At 37.8% G+C, this 24,336-nt stretch overlaps 1 long non-coding RNA gene across 1 annotated transcript in view; it reads left to right on the top strand.

Moving 5' to 3' along the window:
• The window catches only part of LOC121066359, a 45,194-nt gene extending 29,680 nt beyond the window's left edge, over nucleotides 1-15,514 (top strand). The window contains exon 3 of the long non-coding RNA XR_005817708.1: nucleotides 15,475-15,514. This is a non-coding gene — a long non-coding RNA (uncharacterized LOC121066359). The remainder of the gene's footprint in view (nucleotides 1-15,474) is intronic.
• Nucleotides 15,515-24,336: the final 8,822 nt, after the last annotated feature.

Raw genomic sequence — 24,336 nt, 5'->3', positions numbered from 1 at the left:
TTCTTCATTACCGAAGAATGAGAAGTTTTTGTAAAAAAAAAAAAAAAAAAAAAAAAAAAAAAAAGGAAAAGTTTCTTTAAAAAAAAAAAAAAAGTCCAGAAGCTCGAGGATTAAAGCTTACGGTCATGAATCAGTCTTGCTCAGAAATCAGACACCAAGAGACACAGAACAGTTATTATGTCTTAATATGTCATGATTTGTAAGCTATCGCGTGATTCTGAGGGTAGCGATGCATGGTTTTTTGAAGGTTGGGGATTGATAATATCTCTGCTAAAAGAAACCAAGTAGCCGTGAGGCAATGTAATATCATGGATCAAAAAGTAGCTGAGAGGCAGGAGACAAAGCATGAACAAATGGTCCATTTTCGTCATGGCAAAAGGTTAATAGCCACAAGTTTCTGTACTAGGTCTGTTGTGGTGTAATGTATTTATTAGTTATCTGGGAAGATGAAGGAGAAATGAGACAGCAAAACGACGTTACTTTAAATAACCTCCTCATGAGTTACTTGTTAATCAACTCCAGAGAAACCTTATGGAATATCACATGAACACAGTCAAACTAGGTAACTGTGAAATAATATGTTAAGTTACCATTCATTTTGAAGAAATATGGAAAAAAATCAAAGTAATTGCACACACAGACATTGTCTCATCCAGCAGTGTGGTGTTACTGAAGATTTATTGGGCATTAATGGGAAGTCCGTCTTGGAAAAAATACTGCAGAATTGGACAGGTTCAGATAAAAGTAATGAGAAAGGCTAGTGACATAAAAATACCTGAAATTATTTTACCTGAGGAGTCAGATGAGAGTCAGAGTGATGAAGTATGTGATTTATGAAAAAAACAAAACAAAACAAAACAAAAAAAAAAAAACACAAAAAAAGTGATGCAACAGAGAACAAAGCTCAGGAGACCGCAGATTTCCCTGTCTCCTAAGAATAAAGAAGCACTTAGCAAAAGGTGCCTATATAAACTGTGGAACTCATTGACTCTGGATGAAGAGGAAAGCAAGAGTTTTGCAAGCTTCAAAGAGGGAAGGGGCATTTATATGGATAACAAGAATATCCAGAGTTATGATAGTAATGCTAAAAAGAGTATTTGAACGGATAAAAACCCTCATGCATCAGGATTTGAGGGAATCTATAACTAAAGGGATTAGGATGAGACCTTCAAGGGAGAGAGATTATCCTGCATCTGCGGGGGTTTCTTGTATCTTTCTCCAGAGCATCTGGTGCTGGCTACGGGTGGAGCAGTGTATTAGACTTGGTAGGTGACAAGTTTGTGCCAGAACAACAAGCCTGGTGTTCAAAGCTAAAAAAAGCACTTACTGCGCATCGCCTGTGTTCGTGTCATCTGCCCGCTACAGTGGAGCCATGTCTTCAGTTTATTTCCATGTACCAGGTCAGTCTCGCATTTCTGATGCTACCTCATACGTAAGAACCAGAGAGGAAAACATGTGCATCTTTGTTCAATATAAGAATACAAATTGTACAGGTGGATATTTCTAGTTATACGTCTGGTGGCTGTGTTCACCCCTGACACCTTAAAACAGTTTAGCTTTTGTTGGCTTCCAGTGTTGCAGTTTCTTAGTGCCTTACAGGAAGACAAGTAAAATTTAAAAACCCAGTAGCAAAAGAAAATTTGCCCATGGAAATCTATTATCAGATTTGATTATTTATTTATTTATTTATTTATTTTTGACTAGAAAATGTACCTGTTAGAATTCTGGGGTTATGCCCATATTTCTGTCATAAAATGATTTTAATTTTTATTGCCACTTCACTTGCCAATGATCCTTTTCTTTTCTAACTTCCCCCTTTTAAGAGCATTTTGCCATAATTCCTGATTTTTTTCCTGACTCCTGTGTTTAATGTCGTTGACTTGTGTTAGGACTCCTGTATCTCACGTGCTTCATTTAGCCCATGCATCCGTAAGACCTGGCCTATAATTTTGGCTGGTCTTGCAGAATCATAAGAAAATTTTGAAACTCCATGTAAGAGCATGTTTCTAAGCGATCTGACAACCAATAAGTTATTATTGACCAGGTGCGTTCTCTGCTTCCTTGATTTTGTGAGGCTGTGAAGTGTTCACAACCACAACTTGCTTATGAGTTAATTTTAAACATATCACACCTCGTTGCACAAGGTAATTGCATTAATTAGGCTTTCCATGAGTTACAGGTAACATCTCATCCCTATGACATAGAATCTACAGATACTGTCACACTGTGTGAAGCACATGTTCACCCCTACATTTTCTAGGGCTGCAATAGATTCTTTTGTCCTATCTGCTTTAAGATTAGTGGTTCAGATATTCAGTGTTAACCATTGCTGACTTAGTCAGATTTTATATTTAATGGTCTTCATCCGTCTTCCCAAAGCTACAGTGGTTTCTGCCTTAGACATAAACATGCTGTCTCCCTTTTGTTTGTCAGATTAATTTGCATATCATTTTTTTTTATAAATGTGTGTAACATTTGCAGATTCTTGTTGCAAATTAGCTTGTACATTTTACTGCCTTGTCTGTGAAGTAGTAGTGAAGTTTGGCAAATCGCTTCATAAACATGTTACGAAGGATGAAGGAAATTCAGCTTCTATAAACTTTAGAGTGGCAAAATTAGTAGAACTGGAGTTTGCTTCACTGCTAAATTCATTGTAGCTCAGTGGTAACTTCAGGTATCACAATCTGGCAAAAATTGCAGTGTTTGAGCAGCTTCACTGAAGTATATGACCTCTAAGATTTAATCAAATGGTTCAACTCAGTTAACGCTGTTCCACTCGGTCAGTAGCTGGTGGTAAGATTTTAGGGTTATAAAGGCTGATTTGCAGCCACTTGAGCTATGGCTTATATAGTAAGTATTGCTTATGTTATTGACATAAATAGTCTTTGGAAATACTTGACTGCTTTTGAGAAAACCTGCTCAAACCATTTCTCTTACTGGCTCTTTCATGTGTTTGATGAAGCCAGATAACATGTCAGTAGATTGTGCTGAAAAATGGCAGAACAATTTCTCCAAAATAGAAACAACTTCAAAATTTTTACCTTTAACATGATATAAGTAGAGCAACTTTTATCTTCATCTTTTTTTTCCATTTGTGGGAAACACTATAGACTAGATGAAATGGGAACATCAAACTTATGCAGGCCTAACATGTTCTTTTCTCATCCTTATCTTTCTTCTTGCAATGAAATTGATAATATCTGTGATTTATTCTCTTCTTTTTTTTTTTCCTTTTACTGCTCTGCAATTTTAGAGCCTCTTACATTTTGAGGAAGTTGCAGAATAGCAATAAAAAAAAATGAGTAAAAATACCCCTCTCTATTTTATTTTATTTTGCTTTATTTTTTGTTTTCTTTTATTATAATTTATTTTATTTTATTTTATTATTTCTTATTTTTTCATTTCATTCCATTTCATTTCATTTGATTTCATGTCAAATCAAAGGGAAAAAAAAAGGGCAGGTAGAAGAATTCCAGACTCTTCTCTCCTGACTGTGACATAATTCCAATTTGAACCTTAGTTGGTAGATAGTTTAATTTACCATTTGAAAAGCTGAATCATTTTTTTTCCCTTGGCATTGTTAGAAAAAGGTTAAAGGGCTTTTTTTTTTTTTTTTTTTTTTTGTGGAGAAGCATTGAACCATCTCAACAATGGGCTTCTTTGGAGGACAGCTATTGTGTAGTAGGTACATGCATCCCATTTCCCTCTGAACATTTGCGGTGCTACATGCCATCTCCTGTGGTATGTATGGCAGGTAGTGTATTTCCCATGTAATTCTTTTAAAAACATGCTCCTCTAGCAACAAAGTCACAATCACCTCACTGCGTAGTTTTTTGACTGCTGGCCAAAGCGTTGGAGTTTAAGTGAAGTTGATTTTAATACCTGATCTGGAAGCAAAGTGAAATAGCTTTCTTCCAACAACTTTTTGTAATTATTTTTTATACATCATGTAAATAATACCCAAACTGGTACCACCGAGGACTAAGAGAAAAAAAAAATGGAAGCGCTTTGCCCAAACTAAAGGTTGGATAAGGAATGATAGCTCTTTTTAGTTTAAACTGAGCTTGTAAGCGAGAGGGTGGGGATACAGAAAGTGACATAAGGTTTGTGGACGATACATGTCAAAATGCATGTGTGGCAGTAAACAGCAAGGAGCCATCATGTCACGCGATGCCTGCCTTGGTTTTTAAAGTTAGGGTTTGAAGAGGCTTACGGTACAAGCCCTGTTGTCATTGTCCTTGCTGGGACCATGTTTTGACTCCTGGAGCAATCTCATGATAAGAGGGGCTGGCTTACTTTAATAAAGATGTGCCCCTCCGTGCTGCCTCAGAGAGACCAGCTCACATGTCGTTTACAATAGCATCTGCTTCACTAAGCACCAGCTTTGAGTATACACCAGCAGTTTGGGAAAAGCTCAGCTACTCGAGAAAATGCAGGTCAGAAATCCCCCCCGAGATGCACCAGTACTTCTCTTGGCAGACACTTGTTTTGAATATAACCAACATCTCTGTGGTCGTGGCCCTTGTGCAATCGAGGAGCTGTGGGCATCCTGAAAGAACTGGAAATTCTTTAACCCTGTTTCATTGTGCACGCTGCTGTTACCGTGCCTGGTTTTCCCATGCTGGTGGATGATGATTTTTGCCACATGCGTTAACCCTATTGCATTTGTAATCCTACAGTTCAGTTTCACCCTTGTTGCTCCTAAGTATGTGCTGGCGTATCTGTGTGTCACTTCACTGTTGCTTCCCTAAGTTTCTTTTACAGATTTCTTTAGACTGTGGGGGAAAAAAAAATCCTGTATTGTCACTTCCTTCTTCCTTGGGAACTTGTATTGCCCTAACTGTGGATGATTAAAATTAAAACATGTCAAAATGTATTCTTTTTAATCGGCACTATGTGTGTAGGTTGATAATGGTTTGAATGAAGTTTTCCTGTTCTGGAATAGCATTAATGACACAAAGCAGAAAGAACAAACACACACTCCAGTCTCCTGGCATTGTTAACAACTGAAATACCTCATTCAGAACAAAACCAAGGTTATTTGTTATGGGATATGTAGTCCAGCCTTTGGCATATCTCTGCTGCTTGTCTTTGTCAGCTGAGAGCACTTTTTCATAATTCCTTGCTGTAAGAAGAACCATCTTTTCAGCTGGCTTCATCCCCCCAGTCAAAGCCAACAAAGTTAGAGTTCCCCAAAGTCCACATGAAAACTTTATCTTCTTGGAAAGATCCAGTCTCAGGGAAGCACTATTATAAATCCCAAACTATTTTTACTGTGATGAGCGTGTTTAAATCATGTCATGGGGCATGTCATGGGGCAGGGGTTGCTTTTACTGCACCAGATATGAACTATTTGTGGTTTGCTCAGTGCTAGTATGTGTCCACTTGTGCTGTGTAGACATGCTTTTCATCACCTTGGAAATGTGAACCTTATGAACCATGTCTGTTCTCTTAAATAAATATCTCTTCTGTTACTGCCTATGGCCTCTTCTGTTACGTACAGAATTGCCCTGATGTGCCTGTGAAGTGGAAAGGACCTGTGATTTTTCTCGAGGTTTGGTGCTCCAATTATAAAACCGTAAACTAAATGAGAGCCTTAATTATAATGGAAAACAGATTAGAATACTGTCATTTGCCTTTCTGGGGAGCCAAGGGGAGATTAAAAAGCCAGTGGCCTAAATTTATGTTATTTGTATTTCTGTGAGTCAAACCTCAGTCATGTAAAACAGCCAGTAGGCCTGTATTAATGGGAGAGGCCAAGAGAACTGAATCTCAAAGGGCTGTTGCCCTTAGGACATGGTACATTATGATAATGTGATGAAGAATAATTACCAAATGTGAAATATATATTGTCAAACATAGGAGCAAGCTATTCCTGACTGAAAATGAGGATGTGAGCAAGACAGTGAATACCAGTCAGCCACGGTTGGATTTCTAAAGGCAGCTCCATTAAAATTGGCTGCTGAGGCACTGAATTGGCTGACAGTTTTCACAGGTTCAAGGGGATCAGTGGAGTGGTGTAAGTTTGTATTGTTTGTATTTAAGCCCGATCTTAAAGCTTGCTACAGAGATGATAGATTTGTATTTATGGCAGAGATAATAATAGCATTCCTGATGATGGCCACTGTTATGGTAAAGCACGTTGAAAGGCAGTGATGACAGAAGTGCAAGACTTTACCAAATGATAATAAAAGATGATGCAAAAATGGGATGCGGATATTTATATACTTATATGCTATTAAGATTGGTTATTTCTAATAAAATACATCAGTGCTTCCTTGCTCTTCCTTCTCAGTGTGTTAAGATTTCGCTTTTCAATAGCTTTTTTCATGGCCTTCGTGCATGACATTGTCTGCGTTGTTATGTTTGTGATCCACAGTGCTGGAAGTAGAGCACGAGCAGTCCTCTGGCAGCTTTTACCTTGCATGCTTGTGTAGTACCAGGCAGCAGCGTAGTCTTCTTCGCCCTCCTTTTCCCTGGCATTTACCTTCAGGAAAACCATACAGCATGTGCTGAAGGATTTGGTCATGATTCTTCAGTCAAAATAGTAGCCCTCTCCATGGTGTGGTGGAAAGGGATTAATGCAGAGGGCAACCCTGCAAACTTGTGACTTCAGTTACAGGGCACGTATGTATGTGCAACCTTAAATACATAGTCAGCTGCATTGAGTTCTGTGACATTATTTTAATGCTTCAAGTTATGCATTAATTATTTTGCTAGATGAAGCCTTTACTGTGGTGTGTGTACAAAACCTGAACCAAATCTGCCCATAAAAACTCAGGTAAAAGTATGGCTCAAACTAAACACGTCCAACTACGTTAGTATGGAGGTCATGGACCAAAACCTACTTGTGAAAATGAGGCAAAATTAAGTTCTAATGCATTTTCTGTCTTGGGAGAGAAGAATGGTATTGGATTTGGCAGTGGATATAGCCAACTGTAGACCAAAAGTGTTGGCAGATTTGCTAAGTGGATCTTGTTCTTTTGCCAGATAACTTCATCTTGAGACATTATCTGGTTTTGGTGGTATATTGTTTGTATCCACACAGCTCTCAGAGCTGCCAGCTCTCAGAGATGCTAGCTGTAGGCCTCATGTCGTATAATATCTGTGTCTTCACACTACTACTGCATCACAGGGGGAATTGTTAACCTGTTTGAAAGATGGAGGGCTAGTGTTCAGATCGGCTTGCCCAAGATCAAATAGGAGATTTCTGGTAGAGAAAACCATTGACCCTATGTTTCAGAACAGCATTCAAAGTACTGCTTTCTCTGCTTCTTTACATATCTGAAAAATAAATGCCACCAGTAAATCACTAGAGAGAGCTTCTTTCTGTTGAAAATTAAATAAAATAGTTTTTCACTTGCCCTGATGAAAAGTTTGCCTCCTGTAAAAGTTTTTGCATGTCACTGAAAGAAACCTTTAATATCTCAGGAATTTAACCATTAAAGAAAAATAGACAAAAGCATATCAGCATTTTTAAACTCTGACAACAACAGGTATTATAGAATAGCTACGCAAAATTATGTTAAAATTTTAATTCAGAGCAAACTCAGTCCAATGGATGTGCCCATAATTAAAAATGATCACTAATACTGGATTGCCAAGATCACAGGCTAGACACATGAAATAAGTGAGCAATCAAAGTAAATGGGCACTTCTCAAGAACACTATATTTTCATAAGCAAGATCTAGAAATATATAGTGTAGAGAAATATGGATAAGCCTTAAAATTCATATTTTATACACCACAGGCAAAAACAATAAACAAATGAGAGTTTTAAAGACTGTATCAAGTATACACACCTTTTGCCCCCACTCATTTGTCTGCATTTCCTTTACAAGTCATAGCTACATAACTTGAAGCGAAAAGGTTAAACTGTAAACAGTAAAACACTTTCATCTTTTCCCCTTGAATTTTGATAATGTAATGGTCTAAAGATGAGGGAGGGGTGAATTGTTGACTAGATCCAGTCTTCACTTGATTCTGGTATATGGGTCCATTTCCAGATCTGTCTTGTAGATGCAGTATTTCCCTGGATTTAAGGAGAAATAAAGCTTTTCTGTTCCAAATTGTCCCAAATGTTACCGTACAGTTGAGAGAGGCAGATAGCGAATAAAGTCATCACAAGATTCTGTCCACAAGCCTCTTCCTCTGCAAGGAAGAGTGGTAAAGCAACAGCTGTACTATGTGCTTTGGTCTGAAACCATCTCTCCCTCAATTTGCCCCTAGGCCACCGTTAATTGCTGAAAAGCCAAATGGTATGAGGAGGTTTTCAGAGTACAGTGCTGCTGAAAAATAAATGCAATAAGAAAACAAGATAAATACCCAGTGCAAAGAAACGATGATTCTCTAGATTTCCTCAGCCAAGCAATATTTATCAGGTGCATTGATTTAACTAGCAGCTATTGGCAGTTACAAATGGATGATGACAGGAAACAAAAAACCAGCTTCATTTGCCATAAGGGGGCTTTTCATTTTAATGTAATGCCTCTTGGAATTACCAGTGTCCCGACTACATTTCAAAGATTAATGAACATCATCCTGTCAGGTTTAATATATCACACTTCTCTAGTACACTTGGACAGGATACTGTTCTGATAGATTCTCAGAATTTTCAACAACACTTACAAGCTTTATTTTTTTTAGACAAAAGTTCTGAGAGGAACTAAGTATTTAGGAGTTCAAAAGAGAGTTTTTACTACAATCTGGGTACACAGTAAATGCTGTTAAATGAATTTATGTCTGTGGAAAGCAAAAACCTTGTAAAGTGCTGCAGGATCACGCAGAAAGTTGCATATAGCTATGTCCTGTTATCATGGAAGTAGTGCTTTATCGTGTAAATGGAAGGAAGGAAAAAACTGACTCTCAGACATCAGGAATCATTTGACGTCATTAAGTCTCACAGGTCTTATAAATGTGGGATTAAACCAGGAAATATTTTGTTTGTTTGTTTTTTAAATTTGAAGTCTAGCACTGTAGATTCAAAAGCTGATATTAATAAAAAGGTTCCAGTTGGAAAGTTAGTATATCCAAAGTTATCATGATTTAAGCTTAAAATTATTTTGGTTCAATGAATTTACATGATTGTCCCGTAAAATCAGAAAGCACACAACCACAATATTCACATGTAAACCACACTATTTATGCTGATATGATGCTATAGCATCACATATACCTTCCTACAGAAGACCTCTCTTTTTCTTGAAGGTCTTTTGTCTAAGTACCATTAACTATTACTTGGTGGGGTTTTTTTGGACATATATGAAAGCATATTCCAAAACAATAAAAAGGAAATCAAACATTATTTGTTACAGTTCACAAGCAAGTATTTTTTTTTCTTTCACTAGGGAACATCTTCGCTTCTGAAGTGAAAATGGAGAGATTCTTCCCACCTTCTTATCTTTCAGGGCTTGTTCGTAAGTGTGGCACTGAAAGGGGAAAATTCGGTTTTACCAGTGGAGTACCTTGCAGTGTACACAAAATTCAGTCTTAGAAAAATAAATTCCAGTGGATGGATAACTATCCAGGATTGATATAATAAGTATAAAATTAAACTTGTTATAAGTGTGATAATTTAATTCATATGTGATTTATCTATTTCACATAGATTTTTCTATAGGCACGATCCTGTAACCTATAAACAAAATATTCTATGGAAAACAGGAAGCATGTGCAACTTGATATTAGAATTAATTTTCAAAAAGATGTGAAGGTGTTGGTTCAGGGGAGATTTTCATGTCAAAGGTGCACACAGCACCTTTGATGCTCTCTCATTTTTATTTGCATCCGTATTTACCTGCTGGTCTTTTCAAACAAGCAGGCACAATTCTAGCAGTGCATACAGGTGAGGGCAACGACAGAAACCAAGTACACATTTTTAAGAAAAAATAACCATTGGCAACATTACCAATAAATTTGGTGGAATTTCTGTCACTAAATCAAGGTCAGATATCTGATCAGAAATAGCTTTTGTTCAACCAGAAGATTTTGGTCAATGCAGGAATGATTCTGTGCCATTGTACTGCCTACCCTCTGCAGGATGTTGAAATACAGGATCATGACGAATCCTGATCTTAAATCTAAAAATAATTCCTCTTGCTGTAATTAGCACTATATAAATGCCTGGATGAAAGAACGGTTTGACTCTCTAGATTTTTGTGGTGATATTTTTTTGGCATAATTTCATGAGAAATAGAGACATACTTGGGCTGGTTTTGGTATCTAAAATTTTTGTGAAAAAAACACAAAGAGAGAAAATCTGTTTATCAGCTGGCACTCTTTCTGTGTAAAAGCCGAGGTGTTTGTTGTTGCTGTTAATAATATTACTTGTGCCGTCAGTCAAAAAAAAGTCTGTGATCAGAACATCTAATGCAGCTGAACCTAAACAGTCTGCCCTGTTTCACTTCAAAACAGTGAAACAGTTACTTTTTTACTAACAGTTCCTAAAAGTGTTTAGAAATTGCTAAGGAAATGCTGGAGTTAACAAAAATACCTGGCACAGAATTCTTACCCTGAACAAGCTGTTTTGTGAGCTGAATGAGAAACAAGCTTTGTGTCCTTTGGCTGCAGCACCCTGCCTTAAATAAGCGAAATTACAAGCCGTGATGAGGCTAGATGTGCAGGTGGGCAGGGTGGCTAGCACACTGCACTACTCACCTCTTTGGGGCCAAAAAACACTTGGTCCCTATTCCTCCTTGCAAGCACTGATTTTTCAGAAGGCTCCTTAAAATTTTCACAGTTTTCCCATTGAATTCCACTTCCAGGTTAGCAGTTGGAAATTGAATGCAGAAAGATGGATGGGAAAGAGGAGTCTGAGAGTGAGAACCAATAAATTTGGTTTATTTGGGTTGAGGAAAAGACAGAAGCATCAAAATGTGCTTTTATTTTTGCAGTAATTTTAGGAAAACAAACAAACAACAGCACAGCCTTTTATTACACATACTGTTACATTGACAGGTCAGGCTCAAAGGGTTATGGTAAATGGGGTTACATCAGACTGGCGGCCAGTCAGCAGTGGGGTTCCCCAGGGCTCCATTTTGGGGCCAGTTCCCTTTAATGTTTTCATAAATGACTTGGATGTAGGACTTGAAGGTACATTGAGTAAGACGTTGGCTCCTTTGAGGGTGGAGAGGCCTTGTAGAGAGATCTTGACAGATGAGACAAGATCTGGGCAATCACCTACAATATGACGTTTAACAAAAACAAGTGCTGGATTCTGTGCCTGGGAAGGGGCAACCCTGGCTGGATGTACAGGCTTGGGGGGACGAGAGGCTGGAGAGCAGCCCCATGGAAAGGGACCTGGGGATTCTGGTCGAAGGAAAGTTGAACATGAGCCAGCAGTGTGCCATGGCAGCCCAAAGGGCCAGGTTTAGTCCTGGGGTGCATCAGGCACAGCACTGCCAGCCAGTCAGGGGAAGGGATAGTCGCGCTCTGCTCTGCACTGGTGCGGCCTCACCTCAAGTACTGTGGGCAGTTTTGGGTGCCACAGTTTATGAAGGACATAAAACTATTAGAGAGTGTCGAAAGGAGGACTACAAAGATGGTGAAGGGTCTAGAGGGCAAGACACATGAGGAGCAGCTGAGGTCCCTTGGTTTGTTCATCCGCGAGCAGAGCAGGCTGAGGGGAGGCCTCATGGCAGCCTGCAGCTCCCTCATGAGGGAAGTGGAGGGGCAGGTGCTGAGCTCTGCTCTCTGGGGACAGCGACAGGACCCAGGGGAACGGCATTGAGCTGGGACAGGGGAGGGTCAGGCTGGGTGTTAGAGAAAGGTTCTGCACCCAGAGGGTGGTTGGGCACTCGGACAGGTTTCCCAGGGCAGTGGTCATGGCACTGAACCTGCTGGAGACCAAGAAGCGTTTGGACAGTGCTGTCAGATACATGATCTGATTTTGGGGTGGTCCTGTGTTGAGCCAGGAGCTGGACTCAATGATCCTTGTGGGTTGCTTCCAACTTGGGATATTTGGTGATTCTGGGATCTGGGGTAATTGAGTGTTTTGGAATTTTAACAAATTGCTGTAAATAGCTCTAGAATGCTGTTTATTATTTCTGCTTCTTGTTTTGCACTTCACGTTGAAAATACTCATCATTTCTTCAATTCTAGAGTTGTCCAGGGGATTCTCCACAACCCCGTGCTCTCTGTGAAGTTCCTTACCTCTGGCCTTCTGATGCTATACCACATTCACTTCTACTCTGCATTTAAAGTGCAATTAACCGTGATATTAGTGATGCAAGCTCTTTCTTGAGCCTTCCTCCTATACTGTGTGCTGTTTTCCAGTTTTGTGCTACATAAAACACTAGCCTGTGCTGTAAAAAGGGGGGTTAATCTGTAGATGTCTGTCATCTCATAGACACAAGCAAGCAAAACGGAACAGGAAGTTGCTTCTACCATTTGGTTCTTCATTTCCTCTCTTTTGCTTCATTTCCTCTCTATTTGCTCTTTCTACCCAGAAAACCGAGGTGATCTGCTCATGTTTTTCAAATTAATTGTTAAAAAATCTGTTAAGTGGACAAGTGACTGTTCCTAACAGTCTTGTGCCTTGAGCTAGTGTACTGTGAGTTCTGTGAGTTTTTCTGATGTCTTAGGGAGGCATTTACAGCTTTACTCATTATTGTCAGTGGTCATGCATTGGGATGTAAAAGACCTAATTTTTAAAAGTGAACTGGCTTTATTATGTTCTCTAGTTTCTTATAAAAGAAACAAATCTTGAAAAAGTTAACATACAGTTTTGTTTTTTTTTTTAATTATTTCTTTTTTCTTTTTCTTTTTTTCCTGAATACCTGTAGAGCCAGTAGTGTGGACTGGGGCAGACCCACTTTCAACTTTCAAATCCTTATCTTGATACTGCCACACTTTTAGGTGTGCCTTTTTGTGTTATAGGTTTGTGGGAACTGTTGAATTTTGTCCATGCAATTAAACTGTGTTTAGAACAAGGACTTTCACTGACAGATAAATGAGAGGCACTGTGGGACAAAAAGAGGCAACATGCCTAAGCTGAAACATGAGAACATCCAAGAAGTTATAAGGAAAAACTTTTTCACCACAGGGACAGTCACGCATTGGAACAAGTTGCTTAGTGAGATTGGGCAGTCTCTGTCCTTGGCATTTTTGAGGCCCAATGGGATAACACCCTGAGCAACCCCATCTGACCTCAGAGCTGACCTTGCTAGGACCAGGAGTTTGAGGTAGAGACCTCCTGAGGTCCCTTCCGACATAAACAATTCATACATACATACATACATTCAAACGTACACTTCATAGAGAAGTGGGAACTGTTAACAGTCCTGTAAGTTCTCATATCATTTCATCCTATAGTTATTAATTTAAGCATTTAACTACTCACTTAGAATTTTTATAGATTTGAAAAAAGTGCTTTTTTCTCTGAGCTCCCTTCTATACAGAGGACTATATTGAAAAACCAAGCAGAATTATTATCGCAGGAAATACGTTTGGAGAGTCTTGGCCCATATGAGGCAAATTTAATGCTCCCATATTTGTCTCAGAATAGTCACCAGTATTTTTATGCAAGTTGAGACATTGCAGTAAATAAGCTATGGGTACAAGGTAAATATCGCAGTTACTTGTATCTACAGCGTGCACATTGCTGTGTGTTTAATATGAACAGTGACTGTAGAGAATACACATGTGTATATGCAAGTTTCCTACATAGGTCTAATTAATTTGGCGTATGGGGCTGTGTCACTCCAGTGAGGTGAGGCACTTGGTCGCTCTCTGCCTGTTCAGTGAGCAGCCTCGTTTGCTCATGAAATTGACATTACAGCATTCTGCTTTCAAATGCATTATCCATCCTAAACAGAACACGAACAACATAAAAACCTAAGAAAATGATTCTTCCCTGAAAGATAATGCCACATAATTGAGTTTCTGTATAGGTTGTTTGGAGACAGTAACAAAGAAATGTAAAACAGGATCCCTGAAACTGGTACAGCTTGTAAAATCTTGTTAAGCCATGTTAAAAAAAATACATTAATGCCCCCATTAAAAGCTGCAGTTTATTTATTGCATCCTATTCTTTAGCCCTAGTAGGCACAGGCTTTTTTTAATCTTCCATCCGTCCTTCCCCCTCCCCTTTCAAAGTGCACTCATTGAACTCTTGGCAATTAGTGTAATTGAAATTTATTGACAATGCGGCCGTCTGCTGAAGCTTCATTGTTCCGAATGCTTAGTGCACAGCGCTATTGAGCAATGCCATGGCAGTGTCAGACAGCTCATACCTTGCTCAATTATATCAATGGACCAGTGACTGCCAAAGGTTCCTTTGGGGGTACGAATGTTACTTAGTGATAAGAGCCTTTCGAAACAGAATCCCTGGGCCCCATCTCTAGTGGGAGATGGAAATGAAATATGTATTTCTCTGCTGTGGAAAATTAATGTAATTGGCTCCCTTAAAAAGCTTTGACAAGTTGACCTGTTTGAAATCTGAGGAGGGCTTATACTGCAGTATCATATTATCTCCAACATAAAACCCCTCCTTTGGTGGCAGTGACAGTGGGATAAAATGGAATTTGGATAGTAATATTAAACTTCAGCTCCATTGAACACGTTCATATATTTTTCCATTTATAGCTGCAACATGGGGTCTTACAGAAATCCTACCTTTTTTTGTGTTGCCATCTAATCTTTTTTTTTTTTTGGTTTTGATTTATACTGGTGCAGGAGAGAAAACAATGTGTGAATAAGATCTCTATATTTAGCTTTTCTTCTAAAATATATATTAATGGAAATTTAAATCATATGGCAGATGAGGAGAATTGATTCCAGCTAATTCGGAAATCAGAGTTAAATTGTCAGACAAATTAATCAATGTTTTCCTTACATGCATAAATGTTTTCACACCAAAAATAAGTTAGAGCTTGGCACAACAGTCCAAAAACAAAGCTGCGTTGTCAAATATGCATTTTACCTTGTGTTTAAATACAGATGCACAAAACGCTTTTATGTTTTATCAGAATTAAATTACAATGAGAGAAACAGTAGTCATTTACAATGGACCATATTCTGCCCAGAGTTAAGCATCATACATTTCTACTAAATTCACTGCAATAATGTGTTTAAAAATTAGGCATAATTGAACCAGTGGCTTTTTATTTCAGATCATATAATGATTTCACAATTTATTTAATAGAATATTAAGAAAGAAAGGAGTTCAAACGGAAAACCTCCACATACAAGTCCAGGATTTTATTAAACTATTTTTTTTAACATCCTATTTGCCTTCTTTTCAAAACTGGTGCAAGATCTTATGTTGGTGAGATGGGGGAGTAATTATTACAATTAATTATTTACAATTTACATTGTAAATTTTTGTATTAGAATTGTCTTTGAGTTTCAGCACTTGGATGAAGATCTACTCTTATTCATGGCAGTTCAAGGAATTCCAGTATAGGAGTATACATATAGGAATTCTGTTTCTCATGTGTGGTTTTGTTGTTTGTCCTCTTTTGTCATCTAAAAAGATTTGCAAGTATTGAGCAGAAGCATCTCTGGAAGACTGGGGAACCTGCAGTGGCATAATGCTGGGTAAGAAAAGAGTAAGAAGGCAGGGAAGGAAGCGTTTATACGAGCTAAAGACGAAACTGCAGCAAGGAAGAGAAAGAGATGAAAAGGTAAAGTAGTTCTTACTGTTCTTTAAAGAAAAAAAAAAAAAGAAACCAAAAAAAAAACAAAACACAAAAAACAGACAAAACAAAGGGAACAATTCTCCTTTGAATTGTGTGGAGATGGAGCCTGGTGATTACTTTGTGATTTGAATCTGATTCTACCCCTGCTTCTTTTCTTACAATTGCCTCCTAAATTGGAAGAGACCCTTTCCTGGTTTTAGTTTGGATGCAGCCAAAATCTCTTGAGAATATCTTTCAAGATGTGGAATACTGAATCAGAATTAAAACTGTAGCCAGGATTTGGCCTTAGGCCTAGAATAACCCAAATGACTCTTCCTCATCTCATCATTGCTCAGAATTTAGCAACATGTGAACTCACTGATACATTTCTAGTGCTAAAATCTTTAGAAAGAACTCTAGCCCATAAAGTATAAAAAGCTTCAACAAATGCCCTTCACTGTCCACAGTCAGCTACCTCTTATTTTTGCGAAAAATCATAGCAAAAGGGTGTAAGAATTTAAGAATTAGTGTCAATATTTGAATCAAAATTCTTTTAATAAATTACTTTAAATGAGACAATAATAATTTAAAATAATGTTTTGTATTTATTTTATTGGTATTTTTAGTGTTTAGTATTTAGTATTATCACAGAATATATTTGTATTTTGTTAGCTGGAAGTCTACCTTGATAAGCTAACAGAATCTCTCTGAATCTTGCACTGGGTGGTTTCTTTATGTAGTTTTCATCCCTTAGTTGCTGGACTGTAAACAGGTTAGTAAAGGACTTGTCCTTTATCTCTGAAATGCAAGACATAATCAAAGCTCAATCATCAAACCTATCGTCCTATAGATCTTCCAGCTGTGATCATCTTTCTTCTGTATCTCCACAAAAGAATCTTACAGAAGATAAATACATATAATGTTGGATTATTTATATCACTTTAAATAATTTCCTTTAATTGCATTAAACTTCCGTGAATGTTGTGCATGTGATAGACTTTGAGCTTTCATCCTAACTTCATGGAAGTTCTTTCAGTGCCTGTACTTGAGAGTGATCGTTCTGAATTGCTACTAACTAATGTAAGCATGCAATTATTTTAAATGTTCCTCCCAGGGATTCTCTTGGTAAAGTATTTTAAATTCAGTTATAAAAAATTAATGACAATGTGAGTTTAACTTCCTCTGAATCTGGACTGACTGCAATCATTACATAGAGAAAAATATTCAAATATCTTTATTAAAAGTATAATTTTGAGGTTCACACATTTTTGGTTGATAAATTGCTCTTCTAAACTTCATAGTATTGCCATACAGTGAAATATACTTGACCTTTTAAATCAATACGTTACCTAATACTTGTTTGAATACTCTGTATTTAGTCTTAAAATATCTCCAGTACTACTTTCTTTCCATGCATTCTGCATGCAGGCAGATACAAAGATTTGGCAACTTGCTAGCAAGGATAATTGTGGCCTGAAACAATATATAGTGAGGCTGAAAGCATTTTAAAGTATTATTAATTTTTAAATTCCCCTGATCCCGTAAACATAGTATATTATTTTAGGCATTTTGTGGATTAATTAAAATGTCCCTGGCATAAGCAGCACAAGAAACGCGTGTTTGTGTGTGTGAGAGAGAGGGCAGAAGAGAGAGATGAAACTAAATCTAAAACTCTTGTACATGAGTACATGTACATCTGGAGGAAGAAAAGGATCCCCATAGCTCTAAGCCTGGTTACATCTGTTCTAAAACCTCATAAATTTCTGCTTAGCAGTCCAGCTGGGCAGAATCTTAAAAGAACATCAAATAGATACTCATCTTGATAAAGCAATTATGCTGTCAGTTCCCTTGATCAGCACAAGCTTGACAAAGCATGCTCCAAATTTGTAATTTTAGCCCAGAGCTCACAAAACTTGAAGAGGTGATCTACGGAAAGGGATGAATTATCTGAAGATGCAGGTTTTCATGAATTGTTCCCTAAGCACCAAATCCTGGCCTGGAGTTATTCAAAAGTTAGGCGGTACCAGCCCTAGGGTGGAGGGAGAGCAGAATATTTAGGCAGTGAATGTACTGTTGCTCCAGCTGACAGCTCCATACCATAACTGTCAGCTGTGACATCTATCTTAAGAGCATGGCACTTTTGAAGTTCTTTTGTGTGTATCATTCAACTATGGACACACTGTGTGAAATCCTGGCCTTGAAGACAAAACTCTGTGGCCAGAGTATTGAGTGGCCAGATTTCATGCCCTTCAAGTGGAGTCGGGGAGAGGCTGTTTGTGCCTTGTGTATTCCTGGAGTCACATCTCAGGCCAGGATGGATAGGGACAAGAGTTAAGCAGTTGAACAGTAAAGGTTGGAAGAAAACTTTGTACAACTTTTCCTTTGTGATTGGACCGGGGCTGGGCTGGGCAACGAAGCAGTGCTCAATGTAAGAGAAAGCAAAATTATAGGAAGCACAATACATGAAATGTACAACTTGTAATCATCAGATGTTCCTGTAAAACAGCAATAATTTGGGTGGAGTAACTGGAATCTGTGTACTTACATACTACTTAGGCTAAGTTTTGTGTCTCAAAGATTCTATGACAGTTCTCACTGAGGAAATTTTATTGTTTTGTGGCGGTCATCTTCCACCTAGAATTAGAAGACAAATTCCTAGCAGATTTCAAGTTTAAAAAAAAAACACTGAAATTCTATTTTCTAAGCCAAGAGAATTGAAATATATAACTTTTAGCCAAGACTTATTTAAACATAACAAAACTATTTATGGAGCCAATGTACTATGGTTTGGATTTGGTGACACGTAAAGTTCTGATGAACGTAACGTTTCTGATGAAAAGATGGCAACTTGTCAGAGATACGCATATAAGATCAGAACAGTACTGTGTGTTTTCCTTGAAGTTTTACTAGTTCACTGCCTGGTGCTTTTTAATTCATGCTAGTACATAAATTTGACGCATTGAAGTATTGAGTATTCAGCATTAGGTTTCTGATAGGGCAAATGCAGTCCCTTGGCTGTCCAAGAGTATAAGTGGTTTGAAACATGATCAGAACGCCTGGGAGAAATCCTTCTAATAGTCACTAGAGAGGGCAGACATCTTTAAAGGATAAAAGCATATCGTAGTCATACAAGAAGGTGCTCCTTTGAGACAGAATTAACATGAGATATTGATAGTACTTTCAGATTAACATGTTGCATAGTCATTACTAGTTTCCTTTGCATTTAGTTAATGCATTTCTTCCAACGTACTTACTTTCTTCATAGGGATTGTCTTCTAATAAACACTGTGACCGAGTGACATGGGTAACATTGCTCTAGCATATTATCTGAAAAACAGGCTGAAAGGGCTGACATACTATGTCCTGTTATGGAATTGCAGAAATAACTTGTTGAAAGATTAAAAGTTCATTGCAAAGTAGAGTTCATTGTAAAGGCCTATTTAAAAAACTACACAGTAAAGCTAGGTAGTGAGATTTATAAGAGCTTTTATCTTTTGGCCTCCCATCACTGAAGTAGATTTCATGTTTGCTTGTGCCTTTGCAAGCTTCCTTGGACCATTAGAATAGTTTTTGGATGAATAAAATGAGAGAGATGCATAAAACATCACACATTTAATGAGAAAATAAATGTTTTGTTTAATAAAAAGTAGGCAATGTTTGTTAAGCATTACGTTTTGCCTTCTAGAGTCTAGGACATTTGCTAGTTTGTCTTCCTATGTATATAGTCTCAAGACTGAAGCTATGAGGCTTATACATCCTCCAGCCCTATTAAAACCTGAATTAAGTCATACCCAGCAGCTTTGGTTGTTAAAATTTTGCAAAGACCTTATTTTGCTGGGTGTGGTATGAAGCCTTTGGACTCACAGCGTCTCTGTGTGATCTTCGATTTAAAAAGCAAATTCAGCTCCCATCATTTTGTTTTTGTCAGTCTTGCATTTTAGTTGTAAGTAATGTAGCATTAAAGTGAGTAATCAAAAAATGTTCAAAACTTGTCTCGGATAAACTCAGTTTTATATGGTTGCCTTGCAAATTATCTAATTATATTAATGGTATTTAACTTGGGAGTGCCTAATCGAACTTGCAGAAGACAGGTTATTCATAATTCAAATATCAGTAAGGTTTAGTATATCTCTGCTTCATATTCAATCCTTATTCTTCATACAGCTATTTAAGAAGTGTTTGTCTGAAAAGGAGTAAATGATTCCATAACCTCCAGTAGAGGGAGGGTTGGCATTTTATCTTTTTCATTTTTACTTCGTGTTACAGATCCTTTACAGGTTTATAGGTTTAGATCCTGGGTTCCTCTGTTCTTTCCTGTTTAGGACAATCAGTCCTAAAACCCTTTTAGCATGGACTTCTGAACCCTTATTTTCTCAATGCAAAAGAAATAGGAATTGCATTCCAGAGAGGGAGGGAGTATCATGTACTATGCTTAAATTTGGAAGGGCAATGTTAAAGACTGCAGGTGGGAGGAAAACCCTCCAAAAACTAGTATTCAAACATTCTCTTAAAACTAAGTGAAAACAAAACAAGCCTAAGCCCATTAAATAAAAAATAATGACCAAAAAGCAAGACCAAACAACCAACCCCTCCTGAGCCCCACCACCTGCTTGGCATGTTTCCTTTTAAAGATGTCTAGAGAAGTTGTACCATAACTGAAATTTTGACCTATCACCATTGGTGCTAAACAAGTGTAGTAAGGGCGTAATTTTTTGAGTTCTGTCTTTTGTTTTGCTAACTCTCTGTTGGACCCTGAAACACTTTTCAATTCTGTGCTAGGAACAAGAAAGCTGTTCTGATTTGCCAGACAACAACATCATCACTTTCTCCATAGCTTCTTGCCATAATTTGAAGAAGTCTACAGGGTGTGTTGCTTGCCTTAATAAATGTAATAAAAACCAATGCATTTTTTGTTTGTTTGTTTGATTGATTGTTTTTTTTTTAAGTGAGTGTCTGTGTTTGCTGCTACATGTTTTACAAGAGAGACTGGACACATAAGTAATATTGTATATTTTCTAGTATATCTGAGACAACTAATAGTATATTTTGGTGCTTCTCTGATTGAAGAAAAATGAAGGTCTGACTTGTGTTTGGAGTTCTGTCATCCAGGCACTTATTTTATTTTTATTTTTTTAATGTTTTGTAGGCTAAGTCAGGGGAAAGTGTTAACTGATTAGTCTTGGTTTTTGAATTTCATCCAGTTAAAAAGTACCTAGCCCTACTCTCACCACCTTATGTCATAATGCTGATCACTTTGAGGGGAATAGAAATATTCCATTATGTTTTTGTGTGTTTTCTCCTCAGAATCACTAGAGAAATGTGAATTGTTTTGAAAGAGGCAGGTGTATTTAGAAATCCCAAGGAGAATATTTATAGACCTTTCTTAGTGTACAGGATTTTTACACAAATTAGTATAGAAAGCTCTGCCTTGCTGAGATGTGGATTACAGTAAAATTACTGATTTTATGTATAAGCAGTCTCACTTATGTAAGAAAACAAATGCATATCAATGTGACTAATCTACTCTGAAATTCCTCCATGTCGCTCTATAGGAACTATAAATATGAGGCAGAATGACATTAACTTTTTTTTTTTTTTTTTTTAAATACCAAAAGCAGAAAGTGGAAATGTGTCATGGAATCAGATTTTGTATGACTGTCAGAACGTGTCACCTATGTAATTTATGCTGTAAAAATATGAATACAGCAGGATGCTATACATGATTTATAAAGATATAAATAGTAAACAGTGCTTGAAATATATATATTTTTATCATTAGCTATTCTCTAACTCCACTGTGTAATGGTGAAAATTGAACTTGTTTCACAAATTTTAACTTTTTGTCTCCAATAAATCATTCGCATTGGAGAGGGGCATGCCGAACTGGCAGACAACCATGAGACCAGCTAGGATTCTGAAACCTAACAATAGGGAAATTTAAAAAGTCATGTAAAAACAGCCTCAGACTATTAGTAGGTGGCACTATTGTTATATTTTAAACCATGGAGATCTAGAAGAAGTGGGGGCTTTGATAGATGATATTTGGTCTGTTGAAGAACTCTCTGGCTTTGCTTTTGAACTGTATGAATTTCCTTGGGAGGAAATAGGAAAAAGGGTTGTTTCAAGGATGGGTAGAGGAAGAAGACCACTGATATTTAGGGGTGCAAACCTTTGTTTACAACCTATGAATGTTATCAGTGAGTTGTGAATGTGCTTTACTTTTTGGATATTAATAGAGAATGTACTGCTACATATAACACTAGATTGTGTCTCTGTAGACTGATAGATGGGATGGTATTGATCATGAGATCTTTCATATCGGGAAAAAGTGGGCATCTGAGTAAGTAAAGTCCATTCACAATGGTTCCCATGTGAATCCTTTTACTGATTTCTACCCAACCTTTGTATGTCTTTTTTAGCCATTAAGACCAGATCTTGGTCTTAGATATAGACATAGAGTCATTTCACTATTTTTTCCATATTTTTTTAAGCACACTTCAGCCTGCATGTGCTACCTTTCAAGCCAGTCTGAATTATCATTATTTTCTTTTCTATTTTTTTTTCAGAGTAGCTAGGGTATCAAATAATACATGTCTTGGGGAATATTTTAATGTCACTGTATTTCCATTTCTGGGTAATCATCTGTCACTTTAAATACCAGTGTCAAGTAGAGACTCCAAGTCCCTCAGGCCAAAACACTCACACTCTCCTCCACTATAAATTAAGGCATATTAGGACTTACCTTCTCTTGCAATATGTTTTTTCATCCCTTTCTTGCTGATGATAACCACCCAAACAAAACTTCTTCCTTGAAGTACTTAATATTTAGTGGTTCTCTAATTTGTGGAGGAGAAAAAGGAGGCTTGGTTCATACCCTTGCATGTCGAAGACAGCCTAAGAAAACCTCCTGTTACCTGTCCCACAGCAGCTCTGAAGGCTCAGGTCACTACATAGCTGCACTCTGTGGATTGCTTGTTCCTGTCTAAGAGGAGCTTCCTAACAGAGGCGGGCTTATTGACAGGTACCAAGAGAGAGGTGATACTACTTAAGGGGATCACTTACCTGAGTAGAGGACATTTGCTTTAGGAGGGGGATCCTGTGGTCTCTCTTTGCAGGCAACTGTCTCATTTTCATAATCTCACGTTAAGACACCACACAAGTCATCATGAAGATAGGCAGGAGCTATTACTAGATAATCAGTGTCAGGGTCAATCAGTTTTTGCAGATTAGTGGGGGTACTAAAATTCTGTTAGGTGTGCAGACAGTGAACCTTGAGAACCTTTTTCAAAGCTGTTTGCAGAGGAGACTTTTTTACATCATCACAACAAATCCATCTCTGCAAAGTTCAAAAAGGTGAAGACACTGATTTGTGTGGCTGTGCAGAACTGCCCCATCCTTCTGAGGCAGAGGCTCTGTGCTTGCTAGCATATCATCTCTCTTCCCTTGCAGGAAGTCTGTCAGAGCTGACGTATTGAATAACTTTGATTTTGGCTTCTGCTGCAGGCACCGTCAGAGGAGGGAAGTGCCAGCCCCCACGCACGTAAAAACACTTAATCTGATTGCCTGACAACTCCTGTTCTCTCTCTTTTTTTTTTTTTTTTTTTTTTTTTTTTTTTTTTTGGTGTGTGTGTGTGTAAGAGAATACATAGTGAAGGTCACTGTGAAAAGCAAGTAGAGGTCATCCTTTCCATTAATCCATTAATGCCAAGCCAAGCCTGGGGAGGGAAAGAGGAGAAAGGGGAACTCCTGAAAACTAAGGAGTGAGTGCATTGCTGTCAGCAAAAGGGTGCAAAACCATGTAGGAACTATGAAATTATATTAATTATAGATCTTTGATGGGTGTATGAAGAGCAGAGAAGCTTCATGCAATTAGTAATTAGTTAATTAGTCCTTAGATTTGATAAGATGTTGTAAGTTCTGTACTACTTGTTAATGAGCAGAACTTTCTGAAGCAGGAGCCAGGTTTATGTTTGTATGTCAGGCAGAGTTGGTGCAGTTACTTGCACACACCTTCCATAACGCGAGGTCAGAGGACTTGCCAAATGTGTAATAGAGGTATATTTTTTAAAGGCATTCAGGTCATGATTTTTCTTGTTTGACTCACAATAGCTGAATATTTGAGACTGATAATAATAGTCTTAAATGAAAAATGTTATTGAAAACTGCAGTGATTGGTCATAACCAGCTTGGATTCAGGAGGGCAAAGTCTTGCTTAACTAACTTAATTTCCTTTATTGACAAGGTTACCCATCTAGTTGACCAAGGGAAGCCAGAATATGTCAACTTTTTGGATTTCAGCAAAGTTTTCTCACAGTATGCTTCTGGACAAAATGTCCAGCATACAGCTAGACAAATACATAACATGATGGGTGAACAATTGGCTGATGGGTCAGACTCAAAGGCTTATAGTAAATGGGGGTTACATCAGAACCATTTGGACAGAAGTGCTTGGACAATGTTCTCAGCCACATGACTTGGTTTTTGGGTGGTCCTGTGTGGAGCCAGGAGTTGGACTCAATGATCCTTATGGATCCCTTCCCGCTTGGGATATTCTATGTTTTTATGATATTAAGGCCTTAAAAGACATCTCCTCACATCTCAGGAGAAGCTGAAGCAATACACCGATTATACAGAGGATGTGCTTTAACTAAATATCTCTTTTTGTGCAATAACATAGGAGAACTGAACACAATTGGAAGGCCAGAGATGTGAGCTAAA

The sequence above is a fragment of the Cygnus olor genome, chromosome 2, assembly GCF_009769625.2.
Source record: "Cygnus olor isolate bCygOlo1 chromosome 2, bCygOlo1.pri.v2, whole genome shotgun sequence".
Taxonomy (NCBI): Eukaryota; Metazoa; Chordata; class Aves; order Anseriformes; family Anatidae; genus Cygnus; species Cygnus olor.
The sequence above is the reverse complement of the archived record's forward strand: the minus strand, read 5'-3'. Positions and strand labels throughout refer to the sequence as shown.